This window comes from Phyllobates terribilis, unplaced genomic scaffold, assembly GCF_046119375.1.
Source record: "Phyllobates terribilis strain yellow unplaced genomic scaffold, ASM4611937v1 Scaffold_1__5_contigs__length_1240528914, whole genome shotgun sequence".
NCBI classification, from domain to species: domain Eukaryota; kingdom Metazoa; phylum Chordata; class Amphibia; order Anura; family Dendrobatidae; genus Phyllobates; species Phyllobates terribilis.
This window is the reverse complement of record NW_027362761.1, coordinates 936,158,643-936,181,219: the sequence shown is the minus strand read 5'-3', so window position 1 is coordinate 936,181,219 and position 22,577 is coordinate 936,158,643.

Here is a 22,577-nt window from a genome sequence, read left to right as displayed (position 1 = left end):
ATGAGTCAGAAGCCAGCTATATTGTTGTGTCATGTATGGTTACTTAATTGGACTAGCAAATCAGGTATGTACTAATTAAAATGTGTCCTTTACCTTTCCCCCCAATCCCTGTAGCTTTAGCGTAAAGGGTGTGAAGCTAGGTCTGTTTATATCCCAAAAGTAAGCACCTATAACAGGCCACTTTATTCAGGTATTATTGGACTATTAAAACATATGATCAAAAAAAAAACATGCACAATTGTGAAGAAGCTGCAATTATTATTTTGAAAATTTTGATATTTTTGTTTTGTCTTTAAGGAAAACAAAATTTCCTGCATTTACAAATAATAATTTCGAAACAAATGGAAAAAAATTACATCGCTTACAAGCCAGACAAACTTTGGTTGGAGTATTTTTCTTTGCTACGAAAACTAGCATTGAGACGACTTGAATTGTCTTTTTTTGTGTGTACATTGCTCGCTCAGCAAGATAGAGTACAGGCACAGAATGTGGATTAAAATTCCTGCTTTGCTTCATGAAGTTAAGGAATGCACACCTGTTGGAAAGCAAAGAGTTGAAGATGGACACCAGCAATTTCCTTTGAACTGTTTCTTTTGTATAGTAAGTAGTGATGAGCGAGCATGCTTGCCACTGCTCGGTACTCGCCCGAGCATCTCAGTACTCGAGATGCTCGGAGCTCGCAGAGCACTTGCGCGATGCTCGGGCAGAAGCTCGGGTCCCCGTCCTGCATGTTTGGCACTATTTAGAGCACCAATCATGCAGGAATTGTCTGCTACTCACTGTAATGCCACAGCCATGGTGGTTGTGGCATTACAGTGATTGCCCAAATCGATGGGAACAGTGCTCACAGTGAAACATGAAAAGCCGGCAATTCATCAGCGGCATACATTGGTACCCGACAATTTAGAACAGAAAGAATAGAGCATAACACATAGATTAGATAGATAGAAACATGTCAGTCACATATATAATAAGTACAGTGACAGTGTTGGTTACTGTACTTGTCATTTAGTGTTAAAATAAAGGATTTATTAAAAAAAAATTGGCGTGGGGCTCCCTGTAATTTTAGTCTCTAGCGGAGGTTAAGCAGATGACTGGGGCAGATGTTTGAAGCCTGGGAAGGGGGTAATACCCACAGAGCTCCCCAGGCTACTAATATCATCCCCAGCTGAATACCTAGCCTTTACTAGCTATTAAAATGGGGGACCCAAAAAAAAAATGTCGTGGGGTCCTCCCTATTTTAATAGCTAGCAAAGGCTAGGCAGACAGCTGGGGGCTGATATTAATAGCCCAGTAAGGGTGCCAAGAATATTGGCCCCCTCCCAGGCTAGAAACACCAGCCGTCAGCCACCCCAGAAATGGTGCATCCATAGGATTTTTCACAAAATATTACATTTATACCAAATTTTTTTTATTTTCACAAGGGTAACCAATAAAAATGGACCCCAAAATGTATTGTGAAATTTCTCCTGAACATACTGATACCAAATATGTGTCGGAAAACTACTGTTCCTTTGGAAGTGAAGGAGCGCCATTTGACTTTTTGAATTCAAAATTTGCTGGAATAATCAACAAACACCATGTTGTGTTTGGAGAGCCCATTATGTGCCTAAACAGTGGAAACTCCCACAAGTGACCCCATTTTGGAAACTAGACCCCTCAATGAACTTATCTAGATGTGTGATGAGCACTTTGAACCTCCAGGTGCTTCACAGAAGTTTATAACAGAAAGATGTGAAAAAAAATCGCAAAAATCTTCTTTTAGCCCCCAATTTTTTATTTTCACAAGAGTAACAGGAGAAAGTGGACCACAAAAGTTGTTGTACAATTTTTCCTGAGCACGCTGATACCCTATTTGTGGCAGAAAACCACTGTTTGGGCTCATAGCAGGGTTCAGAAGGGTAGGAGCGCCATTTGACTTTTTGAATTCAAAATTTGCTGGAATAATTAGCGGACGCCATGTTGAGTTTGGAGAGCCACTGATGTCCCTAAACAGCAGAAACCCCCCACAAGTTACCCCATTTTGGAAACTAGACCCCTCAATGAACTTATCTAGATGTGTGATGAGCACTTTGAACCCCCAGGTGCTTCACAGAAGTTTATAACATAAAGGCGTGAAAAAAAAAATCACAAAAATTTTCTTTTAGCCCCCAATTTTTTATTTTCACAAGGGTAACGGGAGAAAATGGACCACAAAAGTTTTTGTGCAATTTCTCCTGAGCACGCAAATACCTTATATGTGGCAGAAAACCACTGTTTGGATGCATTATCCGGCACTCTACAATGAGCACTTATTTTGGGGTTTCCATCTCCAAATGACGTGATTCAGATGAAACCCTGGAAGGATCCATTCACTATAATGAGATGAGGCAGCAGAGTTACTCTGGACTATGTCTGGCCTCTGTTCAGCATTATCGATCTTTTCAGAGGTGTACAAAACTGTGGCTGACCACGCTTTTATTTACGCCTAAAAAGATGGACACCGCCGGATCATAGGTCAGATGCTGTCCACAGTGTCTCCTTCTGTCTCAATACAGGGAATCTTCCACCAGGGATTTCCATCTGAATCACGTATTTCAGAGGTTTACACAGAAACCCCGGTGTAAGCGCTCAGTGCAGAGCACAGGCTAAATGTGCGCCGAGCCTTACTGCGATCTTTGGGAGGCAGAATACACAAATCAGCAGCAGGTGAAGAATTGGTTTTATATATTTTTTACACCGTTCCTCGTGCAGTATAAAAGTGATTAGACGACTTTATTCTTCGGGTCGGTGCGATTACAGCGATACCCGATTTATATCAGGTTTTTATGATTGACAGCTGTCACTCACTAAAAGACGCTTATTTTGCAAAAACTAATGTTTGCATCTCCATATTTAGAGAGCTATAATTTTTCCATATTTCGGCCGACAGAGTCATATGATGGCTTGTTTTTTGCGGGATGAGTTGACGTTTTTATTGGTACCACTTTTGGGCAAATTACATTTTTTGATCGCTTTCTATTCAGATTTGTGGGAGGCAGAATGAACAAAAAACAACCATTCATGATTTTTTTGTTGTTATTTGTGTGGTAAAATTGATAAGGCAGCTTTATAATTCCAGTCAGTACGTTTACAGTGGTACCACATTTAAGTAATTTTTTTATGTTTTTGTGCTTTTACATAATAAAACTTTCATAGAAAAAATAATTATCTTTGCATCTTTATTCTGAGCACTGTAACTTTTTAATTTTTCGGATGATGGAGCTGTATGGTGGCTTGATTTTTGCGGGACAAGATGATGTTTTCAGCGGTACCATCTTTATTTTCATCCGTCTTTTTGATCATGTTGTATTCCACATTTTTCGAGCGGTATGATGAAAAGTCATAGTTTCTAATGTTTTTTTTTTTTTACGCTGTTCACTGAAAGGGTTAACTAGTGTGACACGTTTACAGATCGGGTCGTTCCGGATGCGGCGATACCAAATATGTGTACTCTTTTTTTTTGTTGTTGTTTTTTTTACCTATAAATCTGTATTTATTAGTGCAATATTGTTTTTTTTTTTACATTTCTTTTAGGTTTTTACAATTTATTTTTTTTAAAACTTTTTTACTTAGTCCCACTATAGGACTTTCACTTTTTTCACTTTATTCATGGATATAATGTATTGCAATGCACTAGCATTGCAATACATTATACCTATATTGAAAGCTCCTGAGACCATGCTGTGCATTGGTCTCAGGAGCTTTCTATAGCTTGGTGACCTGGGGGTAGTCATGATGACCCCTGGTCACCATGGCAACGGTTGGGCCACCGCGATGATGTCACGGGGGCGCCGACCTGAAGGCGGAGGGAGCTCCCAGCCCTCTGCCTTGTCTCCTGAATGCTGCGATCATGCTTGATCTCAGTATTCAGAGGGTTAACAGCCAGGGACGGAACTGACACCGCTCCTGGCTGTTTAGTGCCACAGCTCAGCCACTGGCAGCTCTGAGATTCGGCACTGATAGAGCAGCAGATGCTGAAATTTCAGCATCTCCTGCTTCATAATGCTGTGATCGGTCAGTCAGATTGACTGACCGATCGCAGAAATCTGGGTGCAGGGACCTATGCCGTTGGTCCCTGCACCTCTTCTCGTGCTGCTCAGCTGTCACGGACAGCTGTCGGCACTGAACTGGCGTGCCAGTTCAAAGCTATGAAGGAAACTGCATAGCAATGAGCATTAACTTACACCTGCTTATGCGTGCAGTGTCCGTCATTGAGCGCTATTGGGTTAATAATAGTCACTTTCTGATTTGTCTTTAATGTTCTCATTAGATGAACAAGGGGCAATGCCACCTGTTTTGGCATGAGTGGTCAACCAGCTAATTTGTTTGATTTCATCATACCCAATCCTTTTTTTTCATAGAAGATAAGAGATATCTGATAGCTGCTTTTTTTCCTCATTGAGAATACATGCATTCTTGGCCAAGTGCATGTGTATGTGTAAAAGAGATGTAATATGCAAATTGTCTCTTCAGAGAGGAAGAGGAAGAGGACTTGGACTCTATAGTGCCACCTGTTGTAAGCAGCAATCCTACAAGTCACTATCAACTCTTTAACGAGCCTTGTAATATGACAAGGGATAAAAGCCAAATCAGAATCTCAATTTGCAGACAGGAGTACATAGCAACTAAATGAGTATTTGGTTAACAGCAATCTAAGGTACAGTATGTAGCCATCTTTATACTCAAGCAAATATATGTTTTAGGATAACATTGTAGTGTTTGTCTTGTAGCATGCCAAGCAAAGGCAACAGTTATAACTATAATCTTTAACAGCGGTTATAATAATAATTTCTACTATAAAGATCTGTCCTTAAAACTCAGTTTTGTGTGTCCTTCAGGCAACAGAACCCATCTTTGAAAGTGTACAGCTGCTCTTAATGGAATGCTTTTATGTGAATTGAATATTTAGACTAGGGGCTAATGATCAATTATAACAATTAATTATTATTAGACTCAACGCTTCTGTAATGATTTGTATCTTTTTCCTACAGCATTAAAATGAGTAAAAAAAGCTATGGACCATTCAATTCCATATTTAATTGCACGTGACTTAACATTGGCAACACCATAGCATGAAGCAACATAAACCAGTTTCATAAGGACGGAGTTCACAATATGCAAGTGCTGTATCAGAGTTTATAAGCCTTTAGGCTTTTTTAAGCAATTAATACAATTGTATCTGTTATGCATGGCTGCTTGCATGGAATAAGCAATTTAATCTGTGTATCACAACATCTAGTTGTAATTCAATTCAAGGGAGTTTTACCAATTGGCTAAATCCATTTTATGTTGAATTTCTTTGATAATCCACTTTAGTGCTACTTGTCTAGCTGAGCATATTGCAGAGGAAAGCAGAGTGCAGACATACATTTTGCCTGTAGTTTTAAATACTACCCATAAAAATGGTCTGAAAATAATATAAACTTTTATAGCATATGGATACAATATGTGATTGTGTTAATTCCATTGTGCCTCTCAAAATAACCCGAAGCAAATGGATTCATCTAACATGGCCCCCAACAAAAAAATCACACATTAGTATTTGGTCAGTATTTTGCATCGGTATTTATATGCCAAAACCAGGAGTGGAACTAGCAGAGAAAAACTTTAATTGAAAGATTGACACCTGTTCTGTGTTTTGGAGACACTCCTGGTTTTGTGATACAAGTAATGATGAAACATTAATCAAAAATACTGATGTGTGAATAAAGCCTGGTTGGAAAAAAGTGCAGTTGTAAAGTATTCTATAAGTCTGTTAACACTCATAAAATCAGGTGCAAACATGCTGGATGGGCAGCCATATAAGAGCCATTGGTAGAGGGGGGCCTAGTCGGACTGCTGGATAGGCTTCATTCACAAGTCATTATGTAAACGCGAATGTGAAAAAATGGTACTGGTGTCATCAGTGTTTTGGATAAGTGTGTCATCAGTGTGTCCATTTTTCCATCAGTGTATCATCAGTGTTCTTTGCGAATGGTTAAATAAAAAAATTACATAGCATTTCCTTTCCTTTGTACATAGATGGCACACAAATGCCATCCATGTGCTCTATGATTTTTTCACAGACCCATAGTCTTGTATTGATATTCGTAATACCAGAAAAAAATGGACAAGCCTCTGTGAATTTTGCGCGGACACATAGTCAGTGAAAAAAACGAACATCTGAATAGCATCATAGATGATAATTGGTGCATTATTATTATTTATTATTATAGCGCCATTTATTCCATGGCGCTTTACATGTGAAAAAGGGGTATAATACAAGGACAATTACAATAATCTTGAACAGAACGTGACGGCGACTGGTACAGGAGGAGCGAGGACCCTGCCCACGAGGGCTCAGAGTCTACAAGGGATGGGTGAGGATACAGTAGGTGAGGGTAAAAAAAAATGGTCTATTCAATAAAAAAAAATGGTTACAACATTTACGTGCACCACTGATATCTGAATAAGGCCTTACTCAAATGTAGATGTGATCATTCCACTTTCTCCAACTCATGATGTTTGGGGAAGGGCCTCTCTTTGACTCACTATGATTTTATTTATAGAAAACATTTTTTTTCTTTTGGTCTCTTCTGGTATTAAATCTAACAACCTTGCGCATAGTATTTAGAAGCCTATCTATTACTTGCATATTTAAACATATTTTACTTAAAAAAACAACAGCTCGTCTTGCTTACCAATAATACCTCATGTATAGAAGCTCTCCTCCTCTCACAGCACTATCAGCTGTGATGTACTGCCCCTTTCCCACACTGTCCAGAGATGTGTCAGTAATCACATTTCTATCTGTTGTGCACATTTTGTACTTACTCTGCAGTGAGATCCGAGCAGGGTGTCAATAAATCTAACACAGCTTTAGCCCAGAACACGTTGCTCCTGTGTGACATTTAATGTCAGCTTGCTCTAAAAGCAGAGCAATTTCAAGTTGCCTGATTGCAGCAGACCCAAGTGTGATTACCACTCACACACTAAGAAACCTGCTGTATTAACACCCACTTATACTTAATAAAAATTAACTCAATAGAGACTGAATACGATGATTGCTAATATATCCACAACGGAGAGGCGAAATTAAAAAATGAAAACGTTTTATTACACTCAGCAGCAACTATTCCATCCTGCGTCCAGTTCAACATGAAAATTTTGGTGAAAGGTCTTCTTTAATGCCAATTCAATTTTTTACTTTTTTGAACAAATCAGTTTTTTGCCATTTTAGAGAAAAACATAGTTGAAATTGTATGCTAATGAGTTGCAGGTGCAGTGGGTCACTATTCCCGGCCCACTACTTACCTTCTGTGTCTGACTGATAGGTAATTTATGTTTCATTAACCTCTCAGTTAGAGACAGTAGGCAGGCAGTGGGCAGGAAAAAGGCAGCAAATCATGATATCTGTAAGTCCAGTATCCATCCACTGCACTTTGCAAATCTTTAGCATACAATTTCAAGTGTGGATTGTTCTAAAACAGCAAAATGGATTTCTAAAAGAAAGTTAAGGATTTTATCACCATTGAACTATCTTTACATACATGCCTTTAATTTGATGTATAAATCTTGATGATGGTATCTGTATATGGTGTCTCTATAATAGATTTTAAAAGTTAATACTAGAATTTGGGAATGATAGTTGATATAGAGTAGTTGAATCTCTATACATTAATGTATTATATATGAACTAAGTAAGTAAGTTCTAACTACAAAAATAACCAATTGTAAAAGATGAAAATTAGTTGAGCCACACCATATGCCAAACATTATTTTTAATCTTTCTGCTCTAATAGCACCGTTGAAGATAATGAACACCAGACTGCATATTAATGTGTATTAATCAATTAATGCATATTTATTGCAGTCACCTTGAAAGCCATAGCAGGTAAAATTCAATGAGCAGCCATGAATGCATAAAATCAAATCAAGTGAACATTTCCCAAAGAAGTTTATTTACCTTGAGAAAAGTTTTAAATATTTAAGGAGATATTCAGTAACAACTTTGAGTGAAGAAATTATACTTTTTTTAAATCTTTGTAACTTAACAAATCACCACAATTCTATTCAATGAAATAAAGACAGCTAAGGTCCCAAGTTCAAAATCAATTTGTGAGACCCTTTCTCTCCAATAGCTCCACACAGAATACCAACCATTACTATATTTTTCACCATTTAAAAAGTCTCTCCCATACTTGAAATCTAGAGTTAATAGTAGTACAGTTTAAAACTTTGTTAGGATAAATTCACACTGCATCTTTTTCGGAAGTGCAATTACATCTATTTTTTTTTCAATCAGAAGGCACTTCTGAAATCATTAGTTTTCTCTGGTGTTTTGAAATCCAGAAGCATCTTTTTTTTGCATTTTTGATTGCTTCCTATGCACTTTTTCAAAGTTTATTTCACCAGCATTTTTTGTTTTGCCGGCATTTTCGGCAGCTATATTGTGAGACTGAGTCACCTCTCACAGACAAGCCATGAGTCGGGATAGTCAATGATTCCGGGATCAAAAGCCAGGAGGGTACATCATAAACAGAGGGAAGAGACAAAGGCATAGTCAGGTAACAGTCCGACGTCGAAAATACCAGGATAATAGCGGATCAGAACAAAGGGGTTAAACAGATGTATAGTCAGAATGAAGTTCAATGTCAGGCAATGAAAGATCATCAAGCAAAACATTAGGCACAGAGAAACAGAGAAAACCTACCACACTTAGCTGAAGCTATGTCTCGCAGATGTCTGAGACTAACAGCCCAGCAAAGTACCCGGGAAATCACCTGAGACAATGAACACCTAGAGACAGCTAGCACTCCCCAGTCTCTGATTGGTCGGTCGAGCTGTCAATCAAAACACCGACAACTCAGCACGCCCCTGCACCAGACTGGACACTGAGTTGTCAATAAAAGTGCAGACAGCTTCAGCACGCCCCTGTACCAGATTGGACAGCTGAGCTGTCTGTAACTGCATCACAATCACATTGAGTGGTGGAAACGTGAGATTATTATCACAAATTTTTACAGGCATTTTCTACATGATTTTTGAAATTTATAAAGCGATGAAGGAAATGTTAGCTTTTTTTCAGGCAAGTATACATATAAAATGCTCTAAGACAACTGAGTGTCTTCCAAGCATTTTTTGACTATGACATTGACTTATATTCTTAAGTATTGAGCATCTTCCTAGCAGAAATTGTCTGAAGAATGTATATGTTACTTATTTTAAATGCTTGCCATCTTTCAAAGCCTGAAATGTTTAACCCCTTAAGGACTGAGACACTTTCGGCTTTTATGACCAAGCCTCATTTCTCAATTCTGACATAGGTCATATTATATGGCAAGAATGTATCTAGAAATTTCAGTGATTCTGAGAATTTTTTTTGTGATTGATTGTACTTTATGGCATTGATAAATTTATGTAAAAAAATCCATTTATGAAATTATTGGAAATTTGGTGAAGATTTTGAAAATTTTGCAATCTTCAAACTTTCATATTTATTCCCTCATAGCACATGGTAATGCCAAACAAAATGGTTAATACATAACATTTTCCATATATGTATTTACATCAGCGTCATTCTTCTAGCAATTTATTTTGTTAGGATGTTAGAAGGGTTAAAAGTTTAACAGCAAATTTAAATCTTATCAAGAAAACAAACAAATCCATTTTTTTACCTACCTAGTTTGAAGTGACTTTGAGGTGCTTATTTCATGAAAAAAGCAAAATTGAACCCCTCAAGTATTAAAAACTGATGTAAAAAATTTGTTAAATATTCTTATGCTTCACAGGAATTAGTGGTAAGTGGAATAAAAAAAAAGAAAAATTATATTTTTTAAACTAAAATATTGCCTTAGCCCTCATTTTTTAATTTTAATGAGGGGTATTAGGAGAAAATGAACCACTCAATTTATTAAAAAGTTTTCCCAAATGTGGTAATACCCCATATGTGGTCAAAAACTACTGTTTTGGAACAATGCATGTGTTGAAAGAGAAGGAGCACTATTTGATTTTTATAGAGGAATTATTGCTGAAATAAAGCCATGTAGCATTTGCAAAACCCAAGAGGTCCAAAAAAAGCACAAATCCCCCAAAAGTGACCCCATTTTGAAATCTATAACCCTCAAGAAATTCCTTCAAGGGTATACTGATCATATTTTACTTTATGTGTTTTTATAACATTTAGATGCAAAAATTAAAAATTTAATTTTTTACACAAAAATGTTGCTTTAGCCTATTTTTTTTTTAAATTTTCACAAGGGTAAAAGGAGAAGACTTTTGTTATGCAAGTGACATCCCTGCAAGTGACGTCAATTGTCTCTGTGCAACACGTATTCTGACACCACTCTGTTGCCGTCTTGTTACTGCTACTCTGAGCCAGAAACAGAGAGCAAGCTACCATTGCACATATTGCACAGTGTACATTGCAAAGGGACAAGCCCAGCCCTTGAAATGAGCAACACTGATGACACTTTATTTCAAGGAGGGGGCAGGGGCTGCAGCAGTGATGTCAGCTTCTGCCCATTGATGCCACTTCATTTGAATATCCCAACATACACTTGGATTCTCAAACAAAGCATCATCAAAAAGAAAGTGAGAAAAATGCTTTAAAAGCAGTTATATAGAGTAGTGAGGGAAAGTTAAGGAATTTTTAATCTAAGTTTATTAGAAAACAGTTTATATTAGGGCACTAAAGAGATAGGGATTTGAAGGCCATTTTTTATCCTTTCCTGACATCAACAGTAGAGATGAGCATTGTTCTACTCGAACTGTTCGCCAATCTCAAATTCGAGCTGTTTTGGGCGGTGTTCGAGCCGTTCGGCGAACACGAACAATTTGAGAAAAATTCGGCTGTTCGAGGTTATGTTCGATAACTGTTCGTGCACCAAAATCATAACTGGATTTTTTCTCAGTAATGATGAAAATTAATGTTAATACGCAGTTTGAGTGTACAGCGGGGTGGGGGGAGGGGCAGGGGATGGATCTCTGCAGGAACAATGAAGATCTCCATTTTTTTTCTCTCTTTCCCGCATTTACAGTGGGGAGGTGCATGTGTCATTAGCAGTGTATGTCACATGTCCTTGCCCTATAAGACCAAGCCATTTTCCCCGTCGCCACCATTTTCTCACTGCTGCAGCTGTGTGTTAGACGGCACCGCTGTTGCTGTGTGCGCTATACCTTGTTAATTTCAAGCCAATTTTCGCACAAATCTACAGATAGCTTGGGAGTAGGGAATAGTTGTGATTGCAGTCCTTTTAAGGACTAGGTTACAGCATTTCCTACGACTTTTATCAGGCAGGTCTGTGCTCTTAAATAGATAGATTGTGGGAGTAAAGACTAATTGTAATTGGAGTCCTTTTCAGGACTAGGTTACATCAGTTCCAATCAGTTTTTGCCAGGCAGGTCTGTGCCAGTGCTGTGCAAGTTTTTTTCACAGCATTTGGCTGAATCTAGCAAAGCTAATCCTTTTTGGCCTATTGCAGAGTGTCTTAGTCAGTGGAGTAGCCTATCTGTGTTGCAAGATATACCACCTGTGTATAGAATACCAATTTTTTTACTGCACCTAGTGAAGTAAAATCTTTTGGGCATAGCATCATTCTATTAGTCCATCTATACTGACCTCCATCAGGTTGCAAATTGAATCTAATTTTTTTCTGCATCTAGCTCTGAAAAAATATTGGGCTTCTAGCTGTGTGTGGGACTTGTTGTATTAGTCCATCTATACTGACCTCCATCAGGTTGCAAACTGCATATATTTTTTTCTTCATCTACCTCTGAAAAAATATTGGGCTTCTAGCTGTGTGTGGGACTTGTTCTATTAATCCATCTATACAGACCTCCATCAGGTTGCAAACTGAATATATTTTTTTCTGCATCTACCTCTGAAAAAATATTGGGCTTCTAGCTGTGTGTGGGACTTGTTGTATTAGTCCATCTATACTGACCTCCATCAGGTTACAAACTGAATATATTTTTTTCTGCATCTACCTCTGAAAAAATATTGGGCTTCTAGCTGTGTGTGGGACTTGTTGTATTAGTCCATCTATACAGACCTCCATCAGGTTGCAAACTGAATATATTTTTTTCTGCATCTACCTCTGAAAAAATATTGGGCTTCTAGCTGTGTGTGGGACTTGTTGTATTAGTCCATCTATACTAACCTCCATCAGGTTGCAAACTGAATATATTTTTTTCTGCATCTACCTCTGAAAAAAATATTGGGCTTCTAGCTGTGTGTGGGACTTGTTCTATTAATCCATCTATACAGACCTCCATCAGGTTGCAAACTGAATATATTTTTTTCTGCATCTACCTCTGAAAAAATATTGGGCTTCTAGCTGTGTGTGGGACTTGTTGTATTAGTCCATCTATACTGACCTCCATCAGGTTGCAAACTGAATATATTTTTTTCTGCATCTACCTCTGAAAAAATATTGGGCTTCTAGCTGTGTGTGGGACTTGTTCTATTAATCCATCTATACAGACCTCCATCAGGTTGCAAACTGAATATATTTTTTTCTGCATCTACCTCTGAAAAAATATTGGGCTTCTAGCTGTGTGGGACTTGTTGTATTAGTCCATCTATACTGACCTCCATCAGGTTGCAAACTGAATATATTTTTTTCTGCATCTACCTCTGAACAAATATTGGGCTTCTAGCTGTGTGTGGGACTTGTTCTATTAATCCATCTATACAGACCTCCATCAGGTTGCAAACTGAATATATTTTTTTCTGCATCTACCTCTGAAAAAATATTGGGCTTCTAGCTGTGTGTGGGACTTGTTGTATTAGTCCATCTATACTGACCTCCATCAGGTCGCAAACTGAATATATTTTTTTCTGCATCTACCTCTGAAAAAATATTGGGCTTCTAGCTGTGTGTGGGACTTGTTCTATTAATCCATCTATACAGACCTCCATCAGGTTGCAAACTGAATATATATTTTTTCTGCATCTACCTCTGAAAAAATATTGGGCTTCTAGCTGTGTGTGGGACTTTCTCTATTAGTCCATCTATACTGACCTCCATCAGATTGCAAATTATAAATAATTTTTATCTGCATCTAGCTCTGAAAAAATATTTGGCCTTCTAGCAGTGTGTGGGACTTTCTCTATTAGTCCATCTATACTGACCTCCATCAGGTTGCAAATGAAAAATAATTTTTATCTGCATCTAGCTCTGAAAAAATATTTGGCCTTCTAGCAGTGTGTGGGACTTTCTCTATTAGTCTATCTATACTGACCTCCATCAGGTTGCAAATTAAAAATAATTTTTATCTGAACTAGCTCTGAAAAAATATTTTGCCTTCTAGCAGTGTGTGGGACTTTCTCTATTAGTCCATCTATACTGACCTCCATCAGGTTGCAAATTGAATATAATTTTTTTCTGCATCTAACCCAGCCAATAGTTTTGGCCTAATACCACAGTTTGGCCACTCAGCTCTGCTTGGTTCCCATCCATTGTTTTTTTGTGCAAACAACTCCAGAGTTGTTAATTAGTTAACCACCAAAATGAGTGGAAAAAGGCCTGCTGCTGGTGGAAAGGGGAATAGGCGTGTTGGGAAGGGGAAAAAAGGTTGTGTCCGTGGGGTAGGTGTTAAAGCAACAGTAACATCTGCAGAAGAAAGACCATCTTCCAGCCAAACTAAAATGTCTACTTCTTTTAGCGGACAATGTGATAAGATCCCTTTCTTACGGCCACGCCAATCACTACAAATTCCAGATGAGGCACAAAAACAGCAGGTGCTTCAACGGATATCAAGTGCTCCTTTAAGTGGGCTCTCCTCCACATCAACTTCAACATCACAAATACTCCAGTCCTCAAAAGTGTCACCCCAATCGCACTTGCTTCCTCACAGCTCCCAAATCTCCAGCTGCCCGTCTGAGTATGAGGTAGAACAGATGGTTGAGTCTGCAGAGCTGTTTACTCATACTATAGCCTGGGTATCAGAGGTCGACTCCAGCACTTCTGTGAATCCAGACGAGGAAATGATCTGCACTGATGCCCAGAATCTTTATGAGTCGGATCCAGGACCAGACGCAGAAGGTTCTGACCATAATGTAGACCCTCATTCCCAAACTGTAATTCCTGTTGGTGGAGACAATGAGGAAGATGATGATAAGACTCAAATACCTGATTGGAGCGACATCTTTAGTTTTTTGTCAGGGCAGGAACAGGTTGGCTCTGAGGACGACGGGTGTGATAACGCACAGGGTGATGATGATGAGGTTGGAGATCCCACTTACTGTCAACCCACAGTCAGCCAAGAGATGAGGTCAGCAGAGGAGGTGGAGGAAGATGCTAGTGATGACGAGGTCAGGTTGCGCCTTCCTGGACAGAGACGTAGTACTGGAAGCACGTCAACAACTGCATCCTCAAACACAACTCTGCCTCTCACCACAAGTCGTGGTGGCTCTTCAGGTCGCATGGGTGCTAAGCCTTGCATAGCCTGGGCATTTTTTCAGATCGATAAAGATGACCCAACTCGTGTTATCTGTAACATTTGTCAGCAAAAGCTAAGTAGAGGCCAAAAAATACATAGTTTGAGTACTTCATGCATGAACCGGCACATGGACATGAAGCATAAGTTGCAGTGGGAAGCTCAGTGTGCTACAATGCGGCCTAGCCGGCCGGGCCAACCACCGTCTGCCATATCTTGTGCATCCGCGGCCTCTTCATCCTCTGTGACTGGGGGGACAGCAGTCACACCTGTTTTGGGGCGCAGACCTGCCACCTCTTTACCCGCAACAGCCAGCGTGATTGGCAGGTCATCATTTTCTTTGGAGGTGGTAACACAGGCTGGTGTTGAGCGCTGTCCGACATCGATAGCACCACCTTTGGATCAAGGCAACCTAACATGTCCGCCTGCATCTTCCTCACAGACCGGCAGTTTGCCGGGGACACCCTTATCAACCCCGTCTAAGCACAATAGCCAGCCCTCGGTCCCTCAGATGTGGACAAGTAAAAGACCATTTCCTCCTAGCCATGAGAAAGCTAAGAGGTTGAATTTCACCATCTGCAAGTTCTTGGCTACAGAAAAGCTGCCTTTCCGCCTGGTGGACACAGAGGATTTTCGAGACCTTATGTCCGTCGCAGTGCCCCAGTACCAGATGCCCAGTCGGCACTACTTCTCAAAGAAAGGTGTGCCTGCGCTCCACCAGCATGTCGCACACAACATCACCGCTTCTTTGAGAAACTCTGTGTGTGACAGGGTGCATTTCACCACAGACACTTGGACGAGTAGGCATGGACAGGGGCGTTACATGTCGCTGACTGGGCACTGGGTAACTATGGTGACAACAGGACAAGGGGCTGCTGTCCAAGTCTTGCCGTCCCCACGAGTTGTGCGTCAATCCTCTTTATGTCAAAGTTCCTCCACTGCTTCTGCCTCCTCAACCTCCTCTCGGTCTTCCACCTGCACCCAAAGCCTGTCTGGTCATGCCACAAGCTTTCTAACTGCGCAGAAGGGATCCTGCACACCTCCTTACTATGCTGGCAGTAGGGCTCAACGTCATCAGGCGGTTTTTACATTGAAATGTCTGGGAAATGTGAGTCACACAGCTGAGGAGTTGTGGTCAGCTCTGGAGAACCAATTTCATGAATGGTTGTCTCCATTGGACCTGAAACCAGGGAAGGCCGTGTGCGACAATGCTGCAAACCTGGGTGCGGCCCTTCGCCGGGGCAATGTCACACACGTGCCTTGTATGGCTCACGTGTTGAACCTGGTTGTCCAGCAATTTTTAGCCCACTATCCCAGACTAGATGGCCTTCTGCAGAGGGCACAGTCGCTGTGTGCTCACTTTCGCCGTTCACATCCCGCAGCTCAGTGACTTACATCTCTACAGAAGTCGTTGAGCCTGCCACTTCACCGGCTAAAATGCGATGTGCCTACCCGGTGGAATTCAACTCTGCACATGTTGCAGCGACTGTGGCAGCACCAACAAGCCCTGGTGCAATACGTTCTGACGTATAGCCTGGGCCAACGAGATCCAGAGGTGGGGCAAATCACGCTGGAGGAGTGGTCTCAGATCAGGGACCTATGCACCCTTCTGCACAGTTTTGAAATGGCGACGAAGATGTTTAGTGCTGACGATGCCATTATCAGCATGACTATTCCGGTGATTTACATGCTGGAGCACATGTTAAAGAGAATTCGGAGTCAGGTGGTGGCACAAGAGGAGGTGGAGGAAGTAGAGGAGGAGGAGTTGTATGCGGAAGGGCTAACATCTGCAAGGTCCAGAAGGTCGGCAGCACCAAGGCGGCAGGCATGTGAGGGTGGGGGAGATGGTTTTACCAGGGCGCATGGTAGCAGCCAAACTAGTGAGGAAGGTGCAGGAGCCCAGGAAGAAGTGGAGGACGAACTGATGGAAGACTCATCGGATGAGGGAGACCTTGATCACATTTCTGTTGTGCGAGGTTGGGGGGAGAGGACAGAGGAAGGAAGCATGATTGTTACCTCGCCACCAACACAACAGGGACTTGGTGCTCCTGGATGCGCAACACACATGAGTGCCTTCTTGCTGCACTACCTGCAACATGACCCTCGAATTGTGAGAATTAGAAATAATCCTGACTACTGGGTTGCCACACTGTTAGATCCCCGGTACAAAAGTAAATTTGCAGAAATTATTCCTGCCATAGAAAGGGATGCACGCATGCAGGAGTATCAGCAGAGACTGTTGCAGAATCTTACATCTGCTTTTCCACAAAATACCAGTGGTGCACGTAGTGAATCTCACAGTTCCAACTTGCCAACCATGGGACCGTCAAGTGTTCAGCACTCAAACCGTAACAGAACCACAGTATCTGCTGGTAACATCAATTTTGCGGAATCATTTCACCAATTTTTTAGCCCATCCTTTGCAAGGCCACAGGAGACAAGAAGTCTGACACATAGTCAACGCCTAGAGACGATGGTACAGGAGTATCTCCAAGTAAACATTGAAGCCACGACTGTGTCACTGGACCCTTGCTCTTTTTGGGCTTCCAATCTGGATAAATGGCCGGAGCTAGCCACTTACGCCTTGGAGATCTTGTCATGCCCCGCAGCCAGCGTTCTGTCTGAACGTGTGTTCAGCGCTGTTGGTGGTGTGCTGACAGAAAAGCGCACGCGGCTCTCCACTGATAACGTAGACAGACTCACGTTCATAAAGATGAACAAATCATGGATCCGAAACGACTTTTCTACCCCTGTGTCATCCTGGGGAGAGTAAAAGCTTGATGATTGTTTAAAATCACCCTACCAACCGTTTTAAGCTTTCAAATTACTGATCATGTTTATCTGTATCTTGGCTGGAAAATAATTTGGGCTTTGTAGCAGTGTGCAGCACTGATTCTATTAGGCCATCTATAATAAGCTTCACCAGATTTAAAATTACTAATCATGTTTATCTGTATCTTGACTGGAAAATAATTTGGGCTTTGTAGCAGTGTGCAGCACTGATCCTATTAGGCCATCTATACTAAAGCTTCACCAGATTTAAAATTAATAATACTTTTTAGCTGCATCTAGCCCGGAAAATAATTTTGGGGCTCCGAGATGCGCAAGACACATAAGTGCCTTCTTGCTGCACTACCTGCAGCATGATCCTCATATTGTCAGAATTCGAAGTAATCATGTCTACTGGGTTGCCACACTCTTAGATCCCCCAAACTTTTCGATCAACCTTTTCATTTTAATAAAGACCAAAAAAATGGTCATTTTTGAAATTATAAGCATTAGCAGGTTGTTAGAAAGTGAAATCAAACAGTTTTCAACTCAAAACTTTATTCTAGGTGATGTTACATTTTCACATAGGACCCCTTGTTCGAAAGGAGCTTCTAAACTCTCTCGTCCATTGAATTTGTCAGGTTTTGGATGGTTTCTGCTTCAATTGTTTTGCATGAGGACAGAATACCCTCCCAGAGCTGTTGCTTAGATGTGAACCGCCTCCCGCCATCATAGACACTCCTTTTAATGATGCTCCAAAGGTTCTGAATGGGGTACAGGTCAGGGGAGCATGGGGGTCACACCATAAGTTTGTCCCCTTTTTTGCCCATATCAGCCAGAGATGCAGATGTTTTATGTGCAGCATGAGATGGTGCATTATCATGCAGAAAAATGATCTTGCTGTGAAATACACGGTTCTTCTTCTTGAACCATGGCAGGAAGTGCTGTTTGAGAAAATCCACATACATTATGGAGTTCATCTTTAGCGCCTTCAGGGATCCTAAAGGGGCCGACAATCTCTCTCCCCATGATTCCAGCCCAAAACATTACTCCACCTCCTCCTTGTTGGCGCTGTAGCCGTGTTTGCGTGGGGTGTCCATCAACCAGCCATCCTCCACTCCATCCATCTGGACCATCGAGCGCTGCACGGCACTCATCCGTGAACAAAACAGTTTTGAAATCAGTCTTCATGTAATGTTTGGCCCACTGGAGCCGTTTCTGCTTGTGTGAAGTGGATAGAGTAGGTCGACAGGATGGCGTATGCACAGCTGCAAACCTCTGAAGGACTCTGCATCTTGTTGTTCGGGGGACGTTGGAGGCACAAGCAGCTTCAAAAACTTGTCTGCTGCTATGACAAGGCTTTTTTGCCGCTGCTCTTTCAACCTGACGTAATTGCCTGTAGGAAAGAATCCTCAATTTGCCCTTATCAGCACGCACACGTGTGTACTGTGAATCAGCTACATACTTCTTGATTGCCAAGACACTTCATCCTGATCATCGCACAATGTTGATTGTAGTCATGCCTTGACCTAAACACTCCACAATTTGTTGCTTCTCAGCAGCCGACACATCCTTTTTCTTTCCCGTTTTGGCAGAAAAGGTAGGCTGCTTAATAATGTGAGACAGCCTTCTTAAGTAGTCTTGCCTTTCATTGGACACACCTGCCAAACTAATTAGCACAGGTGTCTGCAATTGCTTACAGTGATATAAAGAGCCCTGACACACATCACCATCAATGAGTTTAACTGACAAACAAACAAATTCTTCCCTTATCACTCCTAAACACTTTTTGCATAATAATTTGGAACACAGTGTACATGTGCTTTTCCACAAAACACCAGTGGTTCACGTAGTGAATCTTACAGTTCTAACTTGCCAACCGTGGTCTGTATGGAGTTGTTCAATAAAGGGCCCAAAATTAAGATAACATAGATGGGAGAGGTCTCTATGAATAGGAATTCCTAAGTATTTGATACCCTGTGAGGGCCAGGCAAAGGGAAAGTTGGACTGGATGGAATCCTATATGGATTTGGGGAGGGAGACATCGAGGGCCTCAGACTTCGCTGCATTGATTTTAAAATTTGACCATGTAACAAATTGATCTATTTCAGCCATAACAGCATGGATGGATATATGTGATTGAGTGATATATACTAGGACATCATCAGCAAATAGAGAGCACTTGTACTCGGTGCCTCCCACCTCAATCCACCTAATATTGGGGTTATGGCGAATTGATGAGAGCAGGTGCTTCGTCACTAGGATGTATAAGAGAGGGGACAGAGAACATCCCTGCCTTGTCCCATTGGTGATTGTGAAAGGTGATGAAAATGTTCTGACGCGCCCCCTGGGCCTTGGGACACCTGGAGCCGGACCCTTTTTGGTGGATGCTGGTGGTTGTAGTCTCCGTGGCGGCAACCCGGTTCCATGGCTCAGGGCGGTCAAACCAGTGGCGGAACTATTTATGTGGTTTTGATGTTTAAATGTCCGACTACGCCACCCGTGGATTGCGGTCAGAGTGAACCGCCGCTCCAGGGCAGACCGCTGAGGCTGGTGTTGTGGGTGCAGCAGAGCGTAGCATAACTCCCCACGGGAGGAGTATAGCCTCAGGGCAGTGTATGCGGAGGATGGGGGTGATGGTGCAGGGCAGCAGCAGTAATGACACGGAGTCAGTGATGCAGTCCAGGGCCTTTACTCACAGTTCTTATTATCCAGACCACGTCTGTAGGTAACGGCTGCCCACGTCGTACTGTGCTCACCAGGTGAGGGGCTCAGACAACTCCCAGATAACTTTGGAGCGCTTCACAGGACCCCCTTTGTGTGTCCTTTGTCTGGCCTTTCTTACCAACCCTTCTGTCCGGCTGCCTCGGGCCTCCTCTTGGTAAACTTGGCGCCAGTTTCCCTGACCCTATGTGGTGCCTTCCTAGTGGGTGTAGCGAGGGGCTGCGCCACATAAAATGTCACAGCCTCCTGTTTCTAGCTGAGGGTCGTTTCCTTCCTCCACTAGTTTCGGGGACCGGTCTCCCCCTTTGGCCTGACCCCTCCACGCAGGTGGATTCGGGCGTGCGGTGGCAACTCGCCCGTCCGCACCCCTGAGATCCCTTCGTTCCTCGTTCCTGGAGCCTTCTCCGCTCCTCTTCCTTCCTTCTCCCTCTTCCAGGCCTGGGCCTCTGTTACTAGGCCCGCCTCCGGAGCAGAGCTCATGCAGAGCCCCTGCTCCCTGCCACTTCTGCTCAGACTTCTCTGCACTGAACTAAGATGGTGCCCACCTTTTATACTCCCTTCTCAATGCACCCAGGAACTGCTTCCTCCCTGCTCCTTCACTACAGGGTTCCCCTTCCTCAGTGTTCCCTCCCCCCACTCCAGCCAGGGACAGGGACTGTCGTGCCCATCTCAGGGGCATATTGGTTGCCCTGCCCCACGGCAATGTGGTGTAATGCATGCAGGTGTCGGGTCCTGATCCACACTACATCCTTACCTGAGAGTGAGATATCACACCTCTGGGTGAGGTGCAATACCTCTGTAGCAACCGAGCCCTCAGGGTGCTACAGTTCCATTTATCTTCAGCCTAGGTGACGTATTGCGATACAGGGCCGTGATTTTGGCTATAAAAGGGTCCCCTAGACCCCTACCCCAAGCTTTTTAAGAGAATCATATATGGCGTGCCAGGAGACTCTATGGAATGCTTTCTCAGCATCCAACGAGAGTATCTAATTACAAATTTTTAACTGCATCTAGCCCAGGAAATACTTTGTGCCTAGTAGCAGGGTCTGCTAGTCAGCGGATTATCCGGGCTGTTAAGCAAGCTACACCACCTGTAGTTTGGACACTTCATTTTTTCAAAGGAAATGCTTCGGGACCACGGGATACTCAGTGAAGAGCATCAGGAGGCACCCCAAGGCATAGGGGCTTGGACTGGCAGTAGGATGCCTTGCGGTGGACAGCCGAGCTCGATCCTTATAAAAGCTTTTTAACTGCAGCAGCTTTAGTGGACGCTACTGGAGCTGGAATTACGCGGCTGCTGGCATGAGACTTGCCCTCCAATAGATCCTTGTAAATGGATTTAAAGTGTATTTATTCAAATTAGAGAGACAATTTAAATTAAAAAGCTTAGAGCTGCCTCCACCACAGGGGGGCTCGCTCGACCCACCAGCGGACAGGCACCAGTATTGGGAGAGGGGGGCTGGCCGTCAGGGTTCACCGCGGCTCTGGCACAAACCCGGCGACACGGAGGTGGCACGGGCAGGAGCGGACTGAACGTGTCGGCTTCTCACTTTTTGGATTTTAGAAGGGCATGACATGCCTATATCTGTGTCTCCCCCTCCTTTTACTCCTCCACCTATTTTCTTTTCGCATGACTATATGTACTTGTCACTTTTCCATGTGTTAGTTGTGTCTTCTGAGCAGTTTGTCAGCTTTTGGACACCTTTGAAGGTGTTTTCTATGTGTTTCTATGTGTTTTTGTTTGCCTGCCATTGGTTTTAACGGTGTTCGAAGGTGTTCGACGAACAGTTCGACGAACACACGGGTGTTCGACGAACCGAACCGAACTCGAACACTACGGGGGTGGCTCAACACTAATCAACAGTAAATGTACGGCACAGTGGGAAATCTGTTCCCTTAAACCACAGTACATGTATAGCACAATTATTTTGTCAGCTCAGCAGCAGGAGTGAACTGTAAGTAATAGCTTATTGCTTTCACGTTGTGCTCTGTGTCCCCAGTCGGTGCATACATCCGTACCCCATTTTGCTGGGGGATTTCGTATGTATGCCCCGGGGCACAGAAAGCAATGTGAAAGCACCCTACCATAAAGGCTGAGATTGTTGATTGCACAATTGTGGTTATTTAAATTCTCACATAACACTTTCAATTGTGACACCGGCATTTAGATGCTTACTTGAGGAAGGGGGTTTCCTCTTTATTCTACTCGGTACCTTGCAATTGCAATCACATTGTGCTGATGGTTGCCATGATGACTCCAGACAGTGTAATGGCTTTGGGGTCACCATAAGCAGTGTTTAACATGCCTCTTGACAGTGTCATACTGACATGTCTATTGCCCTGCAATGAATAAATATTGCAGTGTTAGATTAGTGATTAAACAACAGAAAGTTGATATCCCATACTGGGACTAAAAAAAAAGTAAAAATAAGTCTAAAAAAACGAAAAACAAACACTTGAGGCAGCAGAGTTACTCTGGATTCTGTCTGGCCTCTGTTCAGTGTTGTCCTTTTCAGAAATGCACAAAACTATGTGGGGCGGCGCTTTTATGCACGCCTAAAAAGATGGACACTGCCAGATCACAGGTAAGATGGTGTCCAGAGTGCCTCCATCTGCCTCATTATATGGGAATCTTCCTCTGT